This window comes from Miscanthus floridulus, chromosome 19, assembly GCF_019320115.1.
Source record: "Miscanthus floridulus cultivar M001 chromosome 19, ASM1932011v1, whole genome shotgun sequence".
Classification (NCBI taxonomy): Eukaryota; Viridiplantae; Streptophyta; class Magnoliopsida; order Poales; family Poaceae; genus Miscanthus; species Miscanthus floridulus.
Window position 1 is genome coordinate 101958668 of NC_089598.1, and position 20353 is coordinate 101979020.

Genomic DNA, 20353 nt, shown 5'->3' on the forward strand with positions numbered 1-20353 from the left:
GGAAGGGCGCGGCGAGTAGGGTGCCCGTGGATGGGGCGCGCGGTGCGCCTGGGGTCTTTTGCGGATGGGGCGTGTGCTCGTCCTCATCCCGGTTCTCGGGTCCCGCCCGTGCGGAGAGAGAGAGGGGGTCAGGGGAAGGAGCGGCGGGCGTGGGGTGGGGCGAGAGGCGGACAGGGGCAGGGTACGCGTGTAGGGCAGGACGAGGCGGACGAGGACGGACGTGCGTGTGCAGCAGCGAACGGCGCAGGGCTGGTGACCGAAGCCGAGGTCGCGCGATGACCTTTATCCGATGGGCCGTTCTGCTAGGCTATTTTGGTGGGAGTGTGCCCATATTATTGTACGACGGAATCCTATCCCATCGGACGTCCGGCCGCTACCAATTCCTGTCTCTTTAATCCCAGTGCAACTTATTTGTGCCGAGTGCATTCTTTTGTAAACTATGGTACATTTCTTCTAGAGGTTCCAAAATATATAAATCAATCAATTGTGCTATTGCATTTGCGCCGTTTGTTCTTTGTAAACATATAACCTTTTCGATTCGGTCCAATACTGAAGCTTCTGTTAACGATCAGCATTTGCCTTGATTTCGACTCTAGCCGTCTAACGATTTTTTTTAGGCATTCCACAACGGTCAAAATTCAAAACTCAAAGCTAACAAAGGAGCAGGAGTGGGTCAGCGTTACCCCGACGAGAGGGCAGGCGACGGCGACGGCGACGAGCGCCGCCTGCACGAGCCTGCTGGCGCCGGAGCCGAGCGGCAAGACGTGCGGGCATGCGGCGGCCACCAGGAGGAGCCCGAGCGCGACGCCGCAGCAGACGTGGAGGTGCTCCCGCAGCGCGTCGGCCACGCTGACCAGCCCGACCGCCCACGCCGCCCGCATGATCGCTGCGCCTCTGCTGCCTGCTCCGTGCGCGTCGTCGTCGTCATCCACACCGCCGCGGTGACCGTGGCAGTGTCTACGGCGCTGGCCTTCGTGGCGGTGACTAGGGATAAAAATGGATCGGATACGGACGGACATCGATATTACATTTGTTTTATATGATTCGGATTCGAATACGGATAATATCAATTATGTCGGATACGATACTATTAAGTATCGACATCACAAATATATAAGTTGAGTATTTGGATACGGATACGGTATCGGATGCTGAATATCCGGACTTGAATACGGACAGATCTGAACCTTCCTAAACGAATTCGGTCTCGAATACGGTCGGAAAATATCCGTACCATTTTTATCCCTGGTGGTGATGGACGTGGCCTTGGCCGTGGCGGCAGCCGTGCGTGCGGGGGTGATGAGCACGGATCGACGCGCATGGAGAAGCCGCGGTCGGGAGGTTGGCTGATGGGCGGCCAGCAGCGGCTACAGCGAAGGTGCATTCGAGAGGCCGAGGAGCCACGCGGACGGCACCGGCGTCGAGGCGCGGGAGGAGACCGAGGCGGGGGCCGTTAGGAACTGCATTGCTGCCGCGAGGCGGCGAGTCAGGATCGCGCACGTCGGCGATCGTGGTGATGACTTGGGCGGCCGCGGGAGAGGACGCGCGCGGGGCTGCGAGGTAGGCGAGAGGGGGTGTCGTCACCGTGTCACGCCGTCGCGGCATCGCGTCGCGTCTGGTTTTGCTACTTGTTTCGTTCGGGTGCCGTTCGTGTCGTCACCATGTCGCGCGGTTGCGCCATCGTGTCGCATATATAAACGCGGTCATGGCTGCCATGCATGGTGCCTGTCCGTATCAATGGCGTAAGGGTATGTGCCAGTGGCAGTTCTTGTCACCGATTGGGACGAGTTTGGACCATTTTACATGTCTTGCGAAACGCGATTCAAAGTCTCAGCATGTATAAATAAATGATTAAGTCTGTCATAAGTTAAACATCTTCAAATTTGACTAATTGTAAAGAAACACTTATCTGTAGTTCTAGCCCCAAACAAACATACTAGAAAAAATATATCTAAATGGAAAAAATTTAACGACAATAATTTGGTGTTATGGATGTTGCTATGTTTTTCTATGAAATTAGTCAAATTTGTAGAAATTTAATTTAGAATAGATCTAAAACTTGCATTTTGAAATGAGGAATTATAAATTTCACATAGTTGTAATGTAGATTATCCTCACATCATTTTTTTTCTTTTGTAGTGGAAAGAGATTATCGCTAGAGAGAAACTAATTACTAGCCATTTTTTAATCATTAACATTGAAAACTTTGTCGTGCACCTCAAGAATTGATTGAGATCTTACAAGCCATAATTTGTTTCTTTTATATTCCCCCTAGTTCCTTCCAAACAATTTGTGGGCAGATAAGCACGATTTCAATCAATCGAAGAGGACTAGATAGAATTCTTAAAAATAAAAGGAAAAGAGGCAAAAATAAAAGGAAATGGAAAAATAGAGGAAACCTCTTAAATCAAAAGAAATCCATAGATTCCATTCTAAAAAAATCATGTTTTAAAAGGCATGCGGATCACAAGCTTTTCAATGATGAAAACTAACAGCAACGCTTAGTGGTTGTTTTATTTATTTACTAGCAAAATTGCCTATGCGTTGCAACGGGAGGTACGTTTTGCATGGTCGTAGATAATTTATTGCTTAGAGATTTAACTATTCACTACTACGATAAACTTGACCGAGGCGGGCAAAAGGGATTTCCTGAGGCGGGCAACTTATCCACCTCGGTCGAAAGGTCACGATACATCAATGATTTACCGCGTCGGTTCAAATGCCCGCCTCAGTTAATAAAATAAAAAGAACAAAAAATAAGAAACCCCATGGACAAGTCCAGCGAGCCCATCCACGGGCCGTCGCCGCAGCTGCACGCCGGTGATAGCATCCTCGCCTGACCGTCGGGATCCGGCCGCCCGCTGCCCGATCCGGCCTCCGGTCGCCGAGATCCGGCCACCCGCCGCAGGGATCCGGCCGTCCGCCGCCGATCAGGATCTGGTCTCCGACCACCGGATCCGCAAGCAAGGGAGGGGAGGGGAGGAGCGCCGCCGGATCTCTCCTCCCACCGCCAAATCTCACCTCCCGCCTAATTTTAATCTATATCAAGTTGGACATATGCTACTCGTGTTTTTTATTTTATATATATAGCGACCTTTGTGGTCATGGCATGCCTACATAGCTAGTGAATAGTGATATTGGCTTGAATCAAATAAACAAATTCTTGTAGACATCTTTAAAACTAATGACTGCGGCTTATGATTAAATAAATTGCCACATTTTTAATTTATGTAAATAACTGCCGGTTTAAGAAAATAGGGTAGTAAATTTGAATAGTTTAGCACAAATATATAGTTTTTTTTTGCCTCGGCTGATGAAGCAGCTTCACTTAAAAAGCTGAAATTATTTTAGATAAGCGTTTGATATAATAGCTCCTAGTTGTTAAAACAATAAAATGACTATACTACCCTAATTTTTTATTTTCCTTTTTCTTATATTTTCTCCCTCAATTATTTTACAGTTTTGCTTTTCTCTCTCTTCCTTATCTCCTTCACCGTACGCATCTTCGTCTTATCCCCTTCACCGCACGAGCGCGGTAGTTTTCGTCTCCTTTCCGCAACCTGCAGCTGTGAGGACTTCCTCCACCCATGGCTGGCCAAGCTTCGCTGGCTCCTCCCTCCTCCCCAATTACGCCAGGCCACCAGCCCTGCTCCTCAGCTTGCGCTTGCAGCCGGCGAGCCGCGAGCGTGCCAGCACTGGGACGCTGGCCACACGGAGTCAGGGACGCCGGCCATGGGGGCGAGCGCGCCGGTGCGTCGATGGGTTGTTTTTTATTCTTTATTCTTTATTTTTATTATTTATCAATCTGTTTCTATTTTTACATTCGCGTTTCGTTGAACATGAAAATAACGAAATGGAAACACATTTAGTTGAACGTGAAAAAATAAAGAAAACGTAAGAGAACCTAACTGGAACCGGAGAAAAAAAAGGAAAGAAATCAGATGTAACTGAATTAAACTGGAACTGGAAAAAAATAAATTGGAAAAGACATCCAAACACGAACAGAAATCGGAAAATTATGTGGCTGACGAGAGGACTTCTCTCTCCGTTCCTAAAGTCCTCTAGTTCGTGACGGTAAGAGCATCTCCAAGAGTTTGTCAAATTTTACTTGGCAAATCTTGTGATTTGCCAACTCCCAAAATTATATGCCAAGTAAAAAAACAATCCATCTCCAAGAGTTTAGTATTTTTGACTTGGTAAAATAAAAAAACCCGTTAACAAAACAAAGAGGCCCGCTAAGCGAACGAAGAGCCCCGCTAAACGAACGAAGAGCCCCGCTAAGTGAACGAAGAGCCCCGCTAAGAAACGAAGAGCCCCGGATGCCAAGCCGTATACGCGCGCGTATATTTGCGCGCGCGGAGGGAAAATTTGCCAAGTTGCTATTGATGCCAAGTTGTTTTGCCAAACTGTTGGAGGCTATTTTTTCTTATTTTGCCAAAATTATATGGATGCCAAGTTGAGATAGCAAACTCTTGGAGATGCTCGCCTCACGGCCAAGAAAGGTAAAAAAATAAAAGTTTTAAAAAAAATGAAAAAAATAAAAAGATCAAAATAAAAAAAAAACTAAATCTATTCAACTTACTCAGGATCAGAGAGATATTATTGGATTAGGATTCGTAACTATATAGTTACCTAAGAACCTATGTCCAATGTGTCATATAAAACAGAACAGTTGCTGTGGACAGAAGAATAGATAATTTCCACATTCCGAGTTTGTTAGGGATGATGGACAAAAAAAAATGGCTTAAAATTTTGCCTCTTTATTATTACTGGCAAATATGTCCGTGCGTTGCTACGGGTGAATAATTAATACATTTAAAAAGTCATTATCTTTTTTTTTTGTATCTCGCTTGTTCATTGTTTCCAACAAAGAAGTTATATTGGATTGTTGCATCGACATATAATAGGAAAATCGTTGATCAATAAATACACAATATATTATGTTAGGAATTACTAATTATTTTGTCAACAGCCTTCGCTTCCCATCTGGAGTTAGCCTGATTGCTGTCTTGACGGGAATCTTGCCATTTTTTATGCAAAGGCTTTTTGGGGCACTCATGTTGGGAGGACTCACCACCTTTGCCTGCATTCTGCAGTGGGGACTTAAACTCTCTTCTGAGCAAAGCATGCCTCAATTTCTGGCCTCTGGTTGAGACCAATGAGCCTTACGTGGAATGGATTCTCAGCTGTGTAACACACCAACTCATTTGTGGTTTGTCCTTTGTCCAGATCAACACTTCTGCCGTTTACCTGTAACAATCACGAGTCTAAAAAATGATCAGGGTTGCACTTACGAAACTGGGAGAAAACAGAAGTTTACCGGCTGGAGAAGGGCAGAGAATGTTCTGGCAACCTCATACTTTGGTCTGCCACAAACAATCTCACTAAAAGACGCAATTTCTGTACTATCAGTTCTTGACGAAATTGTGTCAAGGATTTGCTCCCCATATGAACCCATATCAAAAGGTGGATTTTTATCCTGAAAGACATGGATGTAGGGGTGAGCGCTAAACAAGTTCATAGATGCAAAACTGTAAGCAGTTCCAGCCAGCAACTAACCTGCTCTTCCAAGGCATTCTCAATTCTTTCTTTCCGTGTTGAAACTCGAGCATCCATCTCTCTGCTTTTCAACCTCAGCGATGTTGGCAAGGAGAGCACTCTGTATGAAGAATTATCTGCCAGTTTTGGAAGTAGAAGAGAAAAGGCAAATGCAGGACACATCTCAAAATTAAAGTTCTCAATCACAATTTCGATTCTAGAAATCAGCAGCCAAAATGAAGTTTCCAATCATATAAATGCTTTGAAGCATCACCTCCAGGTGTGTTTTGAGGATTTTATGTGTATGGGTGGATGCATAATATAGCTAAGTTAGTAGAGCTTCGCTTTAACATCATGTCATTAAGACTTTAGGTGGTTTTTTCACGAAAGCATCTGAACATGTATATTTCATTAAGAGGAATAGAAAGTGCGATTATACGCAACCGTCCAAGCCAGAAAAGGGCTTAGGCGGCACCAAAAACAAAAGAGCTTGTTACACAAAACGAAATAAAAAGTGACCTACGACTAACAATTTAACTCCACATCTGAAAATATTCAGCTGAGACGTGCATGCATCTCATTGTTCAGGCAGTAACAACATTGATCATCTATATGGGGGAAACAACCATATGGCCAAAACGGTATGCCTTAAGCCCTTATCCAGTGCATGCATGAAAGTTGGAAACACATTAAGCATACCAGCATAATATTTTATTTTATTTAGCGCCAAGGATTGTTGCATGGGAATTTACTAATCACAGTCAGTTCCTCCTGACACTTTATTTGAGAAACTTGTCTGTAAAAAACTCAACACATTGCAATGATGCTAGACCAGAATTGTTGGGAAGATATTGCAATTAATCGATCCTACAAGCAATTTGTCCAATGCAGCAATATTCTATTATAATAAGCTTTATCCAAGCATGTTTTGACATGCTTACACCTACTATATATTTAGCCAACATATTGACTTACAGGGCACCAAGATGCATGTAACCGCACAAGACATAGATGTAAATGGACTGTAGAACCATTAAAAACTCATCAGATGTAATCGACACAAGTCCGTCGAGGCTTGTATGTGTATCTATGTCTTCCAGTGTACCATTGGGAGTTGCAGCAATAGTCTTAACAGAGGAAAAATAAAAATGAAATATTTACCCAAATGTTGGATAGCTAAACACAGCAACCAGCAAACAAAAAAGTCAATAAAATAAACCTCATCAGGATATGCTGGAACATCAGAATCAACATCTATGTCGTTTGGTATGTCTGAATCATCATCATCAAAATTAATGCCAGTATTTGATCCATTGTAATCTTTCAAATCCCCAAACACGTTGGTATTTTCTTCTCCAAATTCAAATGCTCTCAAAAACTGCATCTTGGATGGTGTTGGGTATCGGTATTTGGGATACCCGGGAGCAAGAGATAATGGCCACGTGACTACGATCCGCCCAGAAGATCAGAGACGTACCTAGGGCCTCGCCCGACCCTAAGGGCACGAGTTCCGTCACGCCCGGCCCTTTGGGCACGGTCCCCATCTCGCCTGACCCCTCGGGGATGGGCTCCGTGTCACCAAACCCCGAGGGCGCGATCTCCGCCTCGCCCGATCCCTCGGGCATGGACTCCGCCTCGCCCGACCCCAGGGGCGTGGGTTCCGCCTCGCTCGACAGGGTCCGCACCGCCCCCAACCACTACGGGACCAAGCATGTGGCCCCTGAGTCAAACTCCTGACACCAAGAAAAGGGGGGCAAGCACGCATTGACGTGACCCGCGGCCACGTCGGGCCATGCCCAAGGCCACACCTCGCCAACAGTGATGGGCATGCCGGCGCTGTGCCGCCTAACCTTCGTACGGCCCCTGCAGGGGTGTCCGTCGGCCACGTTGCCCACGACTACAGAATGGAACGCGCGCGACTGGATGATGGAGCCCGGGGATAGCGCCAGTGGCGAACAGGAGCACAACGTGGAACCATCCCTGTCACTGCCTACGACGCCGATGGGACCCGCTTAAAGAGGACAAGGGACATGGCAACCCCGGAGGACTCCCTCTCCCAGATTTTCTCTTTCTCTCTCTCTCTCTCTCTCTCTCTCTCTCTCTCTCTCTCTTCTCTGATGAAATCTGTATCCTCCCCTTCTTCTATAAAAGGGGAGGCATGGGCACAAGCACACACACGCTGAGCGGCAGAGCTAACCAGACTCAGCACTTTTCGTTCCTTTCATCAGAGACTTGGGATTCATTCCCTCTCTCGCCCATCTGTAACCCCTGCTACAGACCGTGCCGGTAACACGAGCAGCAGCAAACTGGACGTAGGGACGTTCTGCCCAAACCAATATAATCCTTGTGTCCTCCGAGCACACCATCCGAGCCAGACGCGCAAGTTAGAAATTCACTAGCCGGTGATCTGAAACACCAACAATTGGCGCGCTAGGTAGGGGCTTTTGCATGTCTTGATGTCCACATCAGGCTTCGGATGGCCAGCCACGGCATCAACTGGGTCCTAGGCGCGCGCGTGCGTTTTGGGAGCCTGGACTTCATCGCCAGCCTTGACACGATCGTCGAGGCCTTCGAGGAGCTGCAGCTGTGCGCACCGAAGGCCCATGTCTCCGGGAGCGACTAGTTCCTCGGCTTCAACTATGGGAGGCTGGAGCGCTAGTTCGATGCCTTCCTGGGACCCCGGCCATCCTGGGAGGATGTGCGCTACCTCACCTTCTCCTTCGCCAATGTCATGACGTAGCTTACAGGAGGAGAGCCTCTCTCCCTAGAATACCTCACCCGAGACGCCCCGACAGCGTTCCCGTTCGGTCTGCGCAATGCTGTGAGGACCGATGGTCACCTCGCGGCACAGTGTATACACTCGATTCCCACAGATGATGAATTCGTGGGAATGGCCGATTACGTCGCGGAGTCTTTCCATGACCTTCTCGCGGGAGATCCAGAGTCAGTCTCCGACTCTAACTCCAGTAGGGGAGCCATCACCCCTCGCCTAAATGCTTTATGGTAGGTACCCCCAAGGGACGCGTCGAAAGCGTCCATAAGGGAGGGGTTACCCCACCTAACGACTTCGACGACGAAGTCAAAGAAGATGTAGGGGCCCTCCCTCGCATGCAGGTGGCACAGCTAAGGGCGCGACAATAGGAGCTCGAGGACGCGCGACTCCAGCTGGAGCAGGAGCACACGGAGCTCAAACGCAAGATCGAGAGCCATGGAGATGGTGATCGTGTGCGTGCTATCGCCCGTGACATGAACCGGAGGATCGTTGAGGATGACGTAGGCCTCCTGCACTTCACCCGTGCAAGCCACAACATAGCTACCCCGGTGGCCTTGCTCTGAAGGCTCCCGGAGCCCGCGATGCCTGAAGATCGTTAGGCCCATCGTGAGATCCGCACACTGCTCGAGTGCGCGGCAGTGCAGCAGGAGGAAAGCTCGTTGTCCTGATAGCACGAGCTTGATGCCAGCCAGCACACGTGAAAGGTCCTTGTGTGGTTTTGGTAATTGAATGATAACCTAGGTGGACTAATTGTATTTATGTGAGATACACATGTGATTAGTCCACAAGTACATGTGTGTGAGCAACATATGCCATGAAGGTGAAAATGGCTTGAAGATGTTGCAAAGCTCACACATGTGATGATGAAGGAGCTCATTGCAAATGAGACATGACATTGAGTCGTGTGATCAAGGTGGAGAAGATCAAGACAAGACTTGGCTTGATGGACCAGTTGCAAGCGTGAAGGGCAAGTTTGAGGCTTTGGAGCGATGGACCGCGTGGCGGTGAAGCTTGAGCAAGACTTGGCGCCGATGGACGGAGGCAACGGTGAAAAGCAAGTGAAGTCAAGATCGATGAACCAATATGATCACGTGATGATATGAAGTGGATCATATCAGTGTTGATCGTGTTGGTACATGTGTTGCATCGATGTTGGAGGAGATGAAATGGAATGCGCAAGGCAAAGGTATAACCTAGGGCATTTCATTTCACCGGTCATAGGTGTGTAGAGAAGTTGATGACCGGGTTTAGGATAGATGGCCGTACTATCAAGAGGGGAAAACTTGTTTGCATATCGGTCATCTAGTGCCACTCGAGTGATCTAATTTTACATCATCGCTAGGATTGAGTGGCGTGGCAAGTTGAGTGGCTAATCCTTTGGGAAATAATTGTGAAAATGCTAACACACATACACATGGTGGCGTACACTTGGTGGTGTTGGTACATTTACAAAGGAGATGAAGTTGGAGTTGATGTGGATAAACTCGGCGATGGAACGGAGGCAAAAAAAGGTTCAGAACTCCACCAGCACCTTGTACAAAAAAGACAGGGTTTCATAGAGTGCACCGGACGTTGGTCACGCAGTGACCGGACGCTGGGGTCCTACGTCCGGTCAGTGGTAGCAGAGAACGCGCAGGCGTCGGTCTTCGACCGGATGCTAGCTAGGTGCGTCCGGTCGTGCTGGTGTGGTGGTGCACAGAGGAGACAGTGAGTGACCGGACGCTGAGTGAGTGCGTCCGGTCTATACGACCGGAGCGTCCGGTCGTCCTGGGTTTTCTTTAGTGAAGGGGTAACGGCTAGTTTAGCCCATGGGGCTATAAATAGAAGGTGGTCTCGGCCATGGCTTATGCTGAGCACCTCGGGGGACTTTGTGTCCATGCTTGAGAGTGCTTGGGAGCCCTCCATCTCACATATGCCTGATAGTGATCATCCGATTGTGTGAGAGAGCGATTCTAGTGCTATTGCATCGTGAGGTTGCATCGAGTGGCACTAGGTGATCGAGTTGCAAGTCGGTGGTGGTTGTTACTCTTGGAGGTTGCCACCTCCTAGATGGCTTGGTGGTGATCTTTGTCGAAGCCCGCAAGAAGCTTGTGCGGTGCTCCAGAGAAGAGCTTTGTGAAGAGTATTGTGCTCGCCCCGCGGGAGCCACGAAGAGCAACTCTAGTTGAGCGTGTCATTGAGCTACCCTCACTTTTGGGGTAGGTTCTTGCGGTGCTCAATGTGCGGGCTTGGCGGGTGATGCCAATTAGCCGCCAAACCACCAAGTGAGCGGTCGACACAATGGGGACGTAGCGTATTGGCAAGCACGTGAACCTCGAGAGAAAATCACTATGTCAACCTTGTTCTTCCTATTAGTTTGCAATCTCCTTACACAAGCTTGTGATTACTTTTATATACATTGTGCTTGTGTAGTTGCTCTTGTAATTAGTTAGCTTGTGTAGCTCACTAGTTACCTTCTTGCTTGTGTAGCATAGAAGTAGCTCCCTTGCGTGGCTAATTTGGTTTGTTTAACCTTGTTAGTCACTTTGCTTAGTTTGTGTAGCTAAGTATTTGCGCTCTCTAATTTGGCATTGGTTGCCTTGTTATTGAGCATTGCTAGTGAGCTTAGTTGGCTTTGTGCTTTTGCTTACTAGCATGTGTAGGAGCTCCCTCATTGCTTGAGATACTACTGGCATAGGTTTGTGTGACCTTGCTCCTAGAATTGGTTAGGTGAGCTCTAGTTAGCCCAACACCTTTGTTGCTTAATTGGGATCTTTGCAAGGTGTTAAAGAACATAGATAGAGAGGTGTAGTCTTGGCTAGACCGATAATTTTAATTCTGCACTTGTTTCGGTTAGCCGACATGATTAAGTTTTAGAAACGACTATTCACCCTCCCCCATCTAGTCGCCATCTCGACCCTACAACACGCCCTAGGGACGACATGGCAGGGACGTGTCCATCCACCAGGCACCGCATGACGGCAGGAGGCGCGCCACGGTCCTAGTACATGAGTGTATCGGTCCCATCCGTGACGCACGCAACACCTTGGACGTCCGTAGGCGCGGACAGGGCGACCAGAGGGAGGAGGCCAACCACAGCTACCACCCTCATCGCAGCGGGCGCTACAACAGCGGTGAGGATTGGAGCCTGAGCCCCAACCTACCGGGACCCCAAGCTTTCGATCGGCACATCCTCAACGCACCCTTCCCACCACAGTACTGGCCGCCAACCAACATCCTGCAGTACTCCGGGAATACTAACCCTAGACTATGACTCGAGGATTACCGGCTTGCTTGCCAAGCCGGTGGTGCAGATAGTAATAGTTTCATTATCCGCAATCTCCCCTTGTTCTTGGCTGATTCGGCACGGACATGGTTGGAGCACCTTTCGCCCAACTGGATTCAAAGTTGGGTGGACCTAAAGGAGATTTTTGTGGGGAACTTCTAGGGCACTACACGCGCCCTAGGAACCCTTGGGATCTCAAGAACTATCGGCAAAAGTCTAGGGAAACTCTTCGCGAGTACATCCGGTGCTTCTCCAGGTAGTGCAACGAGCTACTCGACGTAGCCGATGCCGACATCATTAGGGCCTTCCTTTCTGAGACCACCTATGAGTCTCTAGATCATAAGCTATGACGCAAGGGCCCATGAACCACCAAGGAGCTCCTTGACATCGCCACCAGCCATGCTATAACACCCTCAGTGTTACGTTGTACTGTTCTTGCTAAACATCGCATGAGCATCATATTTATGTGCATCTGTGTATAACACAAATTATAAATCAATGTTAGACACTTGAAACATTTATGCGAAACATGAAACAATGTTACGCGTCATGTCAATTGATTGAATTTTGTCGAACGAAAATGTATAGAACGTTTTGCAAATGGCGATGAAACATGTGCGGTCAAGGACAAGGATAACTCGCTAGTACATCCCATAGGTCGGATTTGGGATTCGACGTGAAATCGTTTGAATCGACGTCGTTCCGCATAAGTTTTAAAAAGGTCGACGAAGCCGTCTTTGGCAATAATTGTAGAGCGATTGACTTAGGAAGTGGTATGATATCTAGACTCCGATCGACAGCCCAATGTACCCTCTTGTGCATTGAATAGTTGGTTTGACCTTTGGAGCATCGTGTACAAGTTTTCAAGCTGCTTTAAAAAGCGTGCATGGCACATGACTTGGCTCTAGGCGCGGTCACCACTTGGCCTGGCACCGCTGCTGGCTTGCCAGCGCACTACCGCGCCGGCCATGTCCCGCTGCCATGCTGGCTATGCCCCACCGCCGCGCCTATGCATGTGCACGGCCTTGCGCTGCAAGCCAAGGCCGTCTGCCACGCATGCTGACCGCGGCCATCGCCGCTGTTGGCTCGCCCAAACGCACACGCACCGATGCGCTGGCCGTGTCCGCACTGCCACCATCATGGCACACGCGCGTAGGGTCTTGGCACGGCTGCTTTGTCCACCTGCTGGCGCCCATTGGCGCACGGGTCACAGCACCACGACTGACGCGCTGCGCCCGGGCCATCGACCAAGCTCTGTCGCGCCATGCCCTACCCTGCCTTGGCCAGAGACGCGTCGGGTCCCGTGCTACACGCCGCCAGCGGCCACGCACGGCACTGCTCCATTGACTCACCTTGGCTGCTCGCGCGAAGGATGACAACTTGCCCCACCATCACCTCCGTGTCACTCGCACTGTGTCTTTCTTGTCTGGCGCTGCCCGCTGCGACGCTGTGCCGTGTCTCGTCGGCTTGCATCCGCGGTCGTGTGGATAGTTGCATGGATCATGTTCTATTGTCCCTCATCATGGTGCGTGTTGGGCTGTTGCGTTGACATCTATAGCCGGGCCGAGCCAAGCCACGCCAGGACCCCCTGCCTCCACTGTCTCCATGGCCGCCGGGATGGCTCTTTCAAATTTGTCGTGGTAGCAGTGCCCTGTTACAAATTGACTACGTCCTCAACTCTGCTAGGTAGCCTAAAGTCCTACCGACCCCACATCGCTGCCTGTAGCTCTGTCCTAGGCTTCAATTTTGAAACGCCATACCATCGAGGCCATAAGACTAGGACGGTCTACGCCATCAGCTAACCTCGCAACTAAGGCACCCCGTGGCAATTCAGTGCACCACCAGCCCCGCCTTACCCTCCTAAGCATCCTGCGCACCTCGGTTGTAGTGTTGCAGCAGTCCAACCTTCCCTGACGCGGCCGTGTCATCGCCATGTGCCGCTGTGGCATTGGTGCGCACACGGCCAGCTCGGCTCGGGCCATCTCCAGCCATACCATCAATGTGAAGGTATCCATGGGTAGTCCCTTGAGCTCTCTAGCTTAGTTGCTTGCTCTGCCTTCGCTGTCACTCACGGGAATGCGCCCGCCATCGTAGGGAAGGGCCACCGCCGAGGAGGGGGCTAGGCACGGCACCCCTATTCACCGTGAAGCCTCTAGTCGCTGTGCTTTGTCCCCAAGGTAATCATCGGCCCCTTAGTTAGGTAGTAGAGGCTCGGTTGACATCGGCGTGGCCACCCGGTGCTCGCACCGTCGCGCCAGTGCACGCACGGGTGCCGGGGGATGTCGCCGCGGTAAAGGAGAAAAGGGAGGGTGCAGCTATAAAACCATAGACTTGTGGAATAGTGTCTTAGAGCTCGCTATGAATACATAGTAGTTTGGGGGTGTCCGTGCATAATTGCCATCGCGTGCGGGTCTTCCCTCGTCGTGGGCCGTTGGCCGGCTGGGCCGCGCGCGCATGGGCCGTGCGGCGCTGGCGCGCGCATCGCGCCGTGGCGGGCCGAGCCAGCGCAAGTTGGGCCGAGGGGTAGGATTCGGTTTCCTTAAATTTTAGTAAATTAGAAATGTTTATTTATTTTAGTTATGAATTGAACTTCGATAAATCATAGTAAATTGCGTAGTTGTCCAAAAATAGCAAGACTAATTTTGTTAGGTTCTCAAAAACACCATCTATCTGTTAGTGTAGTTAGTTCACAGTTAGTTGTTATGATGATAGGCTCGTAAATTCTAATTAGAAAGCTTGGTATTATGTAGATTCATATTTGTAGGAATATTTGTGGACAATTGGTGATAGCTATCGACATAAAAATTTTATAGTAGGTTCCCTAGGCCATTATGTACTTGCTGTAAATTTTGTAGCCTTAGAATGAGTTGTTAGATAGAGTAGCTATTACCTTTGCTTTATCGTATATTGCGTAAATTAGCATTTGGAGTAAGAATACCTGTAGTTGCTATAAGAATGAATGTCATATTTTATACTTGTTAGTGGTGACAGTATGTAGCTTACCTTTAGTGGGTAGACCTCACTTAGTAGTTTAATCGATGTACTTTTATTTTAAGAATTTCTATTGTCGTATTATTAAACGTTGCGTCATCATTTCATGTAGATCACGAACTGGTAGACTTCGTGCCCGTCGGCGAGCCGGAGTACGACGAGGTGATCGAGGAGTACGAGGAGGAGATCCTTGTGCAGGAGGAAGCCCAGGAGCCTGTTGGTGCTGACCCTGCTGACCCGGCGCCTGCCCAAGGCAAGCCCTAGAGCATAACCCATATTTTTATGATCACTGAATATATATATGTGATGTGCATTTAAGTTACAGGCATTTTATGGAAACTACCTGCATAAACTTACTTACCCATGAGTCCTACTAGTACAGGCCGAGTAGCTGCTATGCTCAGGATACCGGTAGCATGAGTAACCTGCCATTACTCACAAATAGATAATAAAATATGAACACTCATGATAAAATGGTGGAAAGGAAAATGGTGATCGGGCAAGGATATGGATTGGGTACTGGTGGGTGTAAGGAGTTGTGTCCTGCGGCCAACAGGGCATGACTTGGTTACACTTTTTCCCTGTCCGTGTCGATTAAGGACCGGTCGTTGCATATGGCTCTAAGCAAGTCACAGATTTATTGTCTTGAGTGCATACTTGGGTATAGGCGCAGGGAAGACTTGTTGCTCTCTTGTCGCGGATCCAGCTCTTTTCGGACCGACTGATTGGAGGCGGAGATGGTGGAGGTCCTTGCACCACACGGAGTTTAGGACTCAGGAGTGGGGGCTTGGAGTCCAAGTTTGGACAGGGACCTAGACACTCGGGACAGGAGAGTGATGGGTTACTCCTGCTTGTGCCTAGGGTACAAGCGGGGCGTGTGTTTTTGGGGCATCTAGCTGGGCACATTGATTCGTGAATCGCTGAGAAATCCGGTACGGCTTGTCTGCGGTTTAGCACCATAGTAAGAACTAAAAGTGGAAAGGAGAAGAAATATAACTAATTGCTCAACTCTTACTTGAAAGTAGAACATGTGCTTATATGGACTGGCTAGATGATAACTTAATACGGCTAATAATAATAATACATAAATAAGGACTCACTATTAGTATTGCTTTCTGCTAAAGAAAACCAGCAAACCATAAAGCCTATCATATTCCTTGGAGTCGGGAAATTATTCCCACTAGTCGGATAAGTCTTGCGAGTACATTGTGTACTCAGGGTTTATTTACCCCTGTTGCAGGTGATGCTTGAAGAGTACCTTTGTGTGGAGGATCCTTCTGGTGGGCTCAGACGGAATCCTCGCCCCTACGCTAGATGTTATTTTTAAATTCTGATGTTATAATTCTGCACTCTGGTATTTGATATTGTAATAATGTACTTTTTAAGGAACTTTGATGTATGAAATGAACTAGTATTGTAACTCGTTCTCATTATTGGATCCTTGGGAAAAATATGGATCTTTCGGGTTCTCCCTCGGGGTGCACCCAACGGATACCGCTCGCTGTTGCTTGCTTTTGGGGTGCTTAGTGTCTGGTGGAAGACAAGCGCCTACGTAAGTATGCTCTTTCGGGCGGTTCTACCGCAGTTGGTACCAGAGCCAATAATGGTTACGAGTTCATCACCCTTTTTCAAAAACTTAAAATTTTGACCTAGAAAAGTTTTGCGAAAAGTAGGATGCGATTATATGAGGTAAATAAGTGTAAGCCCTAGCAATATGGTCTATCTAGGATAGCGGCACTGGTTTTATCTAATCAATTTTCTACAGGTACACTAACTTACGTTGCGTAAGAAATCGATTAATATTGCGAAAAGTGAGTGTGCGATGTGCCGAAAATTTTACGAATGCCGCTATATTCTGTCTTGAGTGAACGTATAGGTCGAAGCATGCATCATGTTAATAGCATCTTACTTCAATTGAAATCCCCCTTCACGTATAATGGAATTAGTAAATTGATAGGACTAACTGACGTAATGCTTTAATAAATGTGTTGTCATCCCCCTAATTCCTTGCTTCTGATCCGAGAAGGTGTTCTAATGGATGGTTCATCTCTCTTGCAGATGAATCTAAGGTCTGGACGTGGGAGCACCAGTTCTGGGACAGCTCACGAGGGCCAGGGTGACAGTGGCCGGGCCATTGAGCGTGGCAATGGGGGAGGTCAAGAGGTTCCACCTCTGGCTCCTCATCCTTTCCCGTCGCCGCCACCACCTCCGTCGATGACTCCCACCGAGATAATGGTGGAGCTGTTGGCTGCTCGCTGGGAGTCAGCTGCTGCTCGCCAGGAAACAGCTCGTGCCATGGACATTATGGCACAGGCTGTCGCGGGCCTCGCCCGCGGAGGCCACGGGGGTCACAGTGGGAACGGGGGTGGTGCCCATCATCCTGAGGGACTGTCCTCCTACCAGGACTTCCTCAAGACTCACCCACCCACCTTCACCCCATCTGATGAGCCTCTAGAGGCGGAGCACTGGCTTCGCACTATGGAACAGAAGTTTTGGCTCCTCGGAGTGGCCAACGAGCAAACGGTGCGCTTTGCAGCGCAACAGCTTTTGGGGTCCGTAGGTGCATGGTGGGACACCTTCTAGGCCATGGAGCTACCGGATCATCCGGCAACCTGGTAGGAGTTCTCCACCTCATTCCGAGAGTTCTTTATCCCTGTTGGCATCATCAATCAGAAGGTGACTAAGTTCCTAGAGCTGTGCCAGGGGAATAGGACAGTGATAGAATATGTGAACAAGTTTAATCACTTAGCTCAGTATGCTGGTAGCCAGGTGAATACTGATGACAAGAAGAGGGAACACTTCTTTCGTGGTCTAGCTCCCCTCCTTTAGGAAAAGCTCTACACGGCGAACTATCAGACCTTTGGGGCTCTGATGAACGCCGTCATTGCTATGAATGGTTTTTAGCGGGAATCCGAGGCTGATTGGAAGAGGAAGCGGGTGGCATCTGGATCCTCTAGCCACCCTCACACATAGAAGATTTAGGTTGTTCGATGGGGGCCCTATCAACCATCCAGTCGCCCTTCATTCCGGCAACCCCAGCAGACTTCGTAGGCTTCCTCTACTCAGTACCGTGCACCTCTACAGCAGGTGCAGCCACCGTAGTCTCCGGGACAGTAGGTCCCACCTTGTCAGGGGTTTGGGAATAGGCCAGGAGCTTGCTTCAAGTGTGGCAAGGATGGCCACTATGCCCGGGCCTATCCCCAGAACCAGCTAGCTCAGTTAGCTCAACCGTCCGCAAATTTCAGGCTTGTCAAGAGGACCATCATTAAGAAGAAAGTGCCTAGCAGGTCTGGCTAGGTGCACTTCACAGATGCTGCATAGGTTTTGTAGTAGGAGCCGGTGATGGCTGGTATGTTTACCATCGACTCCCATCTAACTTTGGTGTTATTCGATTCTGGTGCATCACATTCCTTTTTGAGCATGGGGTTTGTAGAGCGGCACAACTTATCACTTATAGCTATATCGTATGTGAAACGACCCTGATTTCCGTGAAGGGAAATCCACAGTGTCGAAGTGTAATAAGACCGTTGTAGATCATATTACCCAAATTCCAGTCGAATATCACATCCTTACAACGATAATATCAGAGTACGAATAGTGTGGAATTACATAAATTATTACATCGCCGCATTGGTAGAATCAAAAGTAGCATTCATTCAGAATAGCTTGAGGATAAAATCACCAAACTCGAGCGTAGGCATGAACCCCTCAACCGTCAAACTCCTCGGAGCTATACTCCTCAGCAGAACCTGTGTGCCAAAATTTATCAGTACGATTTGTACAGGCCACTCCCGCCCTATGAGCATTACTTTGTGGAAATTGGATGCATGTTGGATATAATCAAAGGAACCTATAAGGCTGGGGTTTCCTATGCATTTAGCATATCAAGTATGAATAAAAGTATAGTCAAGTTTTAACACCATTCCCACACACATTCCACCCTATTCCCACTCCAGAGCCAGGTTTCGATCCTAGGATCGATATGCCACCATCTCCACACCATCACCATACCATCGCTCAGTCGACAGGCCAACTCCCTCTCAGCACTGTCTCAAGGCCCGCAGCCCCTGGCTACGACCGACACTCTCTCACGGGGGAAGAAGAGAAGGACTCCTCTCACTATCTAGTTTAAGCGAAACCCAGGAAAGGTCCATAGCCGACAAGTCGGCACATGTATCGATCGATCAACCATACACTCTGCAGAGGTTTTACATAACCACAAGATCTGCCTTCTTCGCTGACCATCGTCAACTAGGCTGATTCCGGCCGCTTGCTAGCCTAGGATAATGCCACTCTACCATTCAGCCCTGGTACACCCCAAGTCCAGTCTGGGGTGGCTGAAACTGTGAGTCATGAGCTGGGTCCACAAGGTCTCCATGAAGTCTCAGAAGGGTGTGGAGGAAATCCTCCGCGCCCCATACCTCCTTACACTGTCCGCTATCAACCTAGCAGTAGTGGCAATATCCTACCAAGTAGTCCTGCCGTCCCGCACCATATAGGGCGAGTGGTACGTAAGGCTTCTCGGTGAATCTGAGTACTAGTAAGTCCTTAGGGTTGACCAAGCCAGAATGTCTTCATCAGGATTTCCATTTACCGTGCCACCATAGCACCTCCACTTCGGGCTCCTCCCATCACAGGTTCACACCCAGGGCCACCTCATATACCATTTACCCACCACAGGTATCCATTCCAGGGGTGCCCAGGTAGCACCCCATGGCAAGACTTGCCCCAGGCTCGTCGTATACTCCAACTTGGTCGATACAACCCTCACCCTCCACACACCCAAGTCACACATGCAGCACTCTCCCCATAGTCCAGATAACACCAGTTTCCACCATGCATTAATGTAGTATAAGTGTAGAAGAAGTGTAAGCAATGAATTATAGCAGTAAGCGTGTGTCTAGCCTAATAGCAGGGTATGCAGGGGTAAGGTTGCGTCAAGGTAAAGGCCATCAAGTAAGCATACTACCATGCAAGTCCTATCATTGTATGATTATAACAGTAAGTAAAGCAATAGCAGTTCTATATTAGCCATGCGTAATAGGTGCTACGAGATTGGGTGGGATGTGGCACCTTTAGTGTAGTCGTCTCTGTACTCCTCACGGTACTCACGATCCTCGTCCATCTGGTTCTCCGAGTCTACAACGATCGTATTATAGTCGCGTTAGCGACGTCTATAGAATAGCACAAAGAAGCAATGAAAATTCAAAAGAGCCAAATGCACTCAAACATGGGTTCATTGCGTAGAGCTCGATTTTAGATGAATTTTGATCCTAGTTTCATATTTTTCTAAGGTCATATGAATTAGTTATGAATTTCCGAAGTTTAATTCATTTTTGAAAATGGAAAAGGCCAAATTAATCCTGGGCTGACACGTGTCACGCTGTGACTGGTCCACGTGGCATGCTGACGTCAGCATGACGTTAGCATGACATCAGTGTCTCGGTTCTGAGCTAACAGGTGGGGTCCAGCTGACGTCAGCATGACGTCATCAACGTCATCAGTTTTGACAGGTGGGTCCAGGGGCTCTTTGGTCACTGACATGTGGGCCCGGTCAAAGTCAATGTTAGTCAATGGGTGAGTCAACGGTCAGAGTCACTAACATGTGGGGCCTAGTCTGCTGACGTCAGCAGCTGATGTCATCGTGATGTCAGCATGACATCACACCCGACTGTGTTGGCTTCTGACGTGTGGGTCCAATGTGACGTCAGCATGACGTCATCATCCGACATGTGGGTCTAGTGTGTCTGTGGCACTGACATGTGGGGCCAGGTCAACGGTCAATA

General features: G+C 48.7%; 1 pseudogene; it reads right to left on the reverse strand.

The window, feature by feature from the left end:
- Positions 1-4957: 4957 nt before the first annotated feature.
- On the reverse strand, positions 4958-6922 carry LOC136528621 (condensin-2 complex subunit H2-like; annotated as a pseudogene).
- Between the last annotated feature and the right edge of the window lie 13431 nt (positions 6923-20353).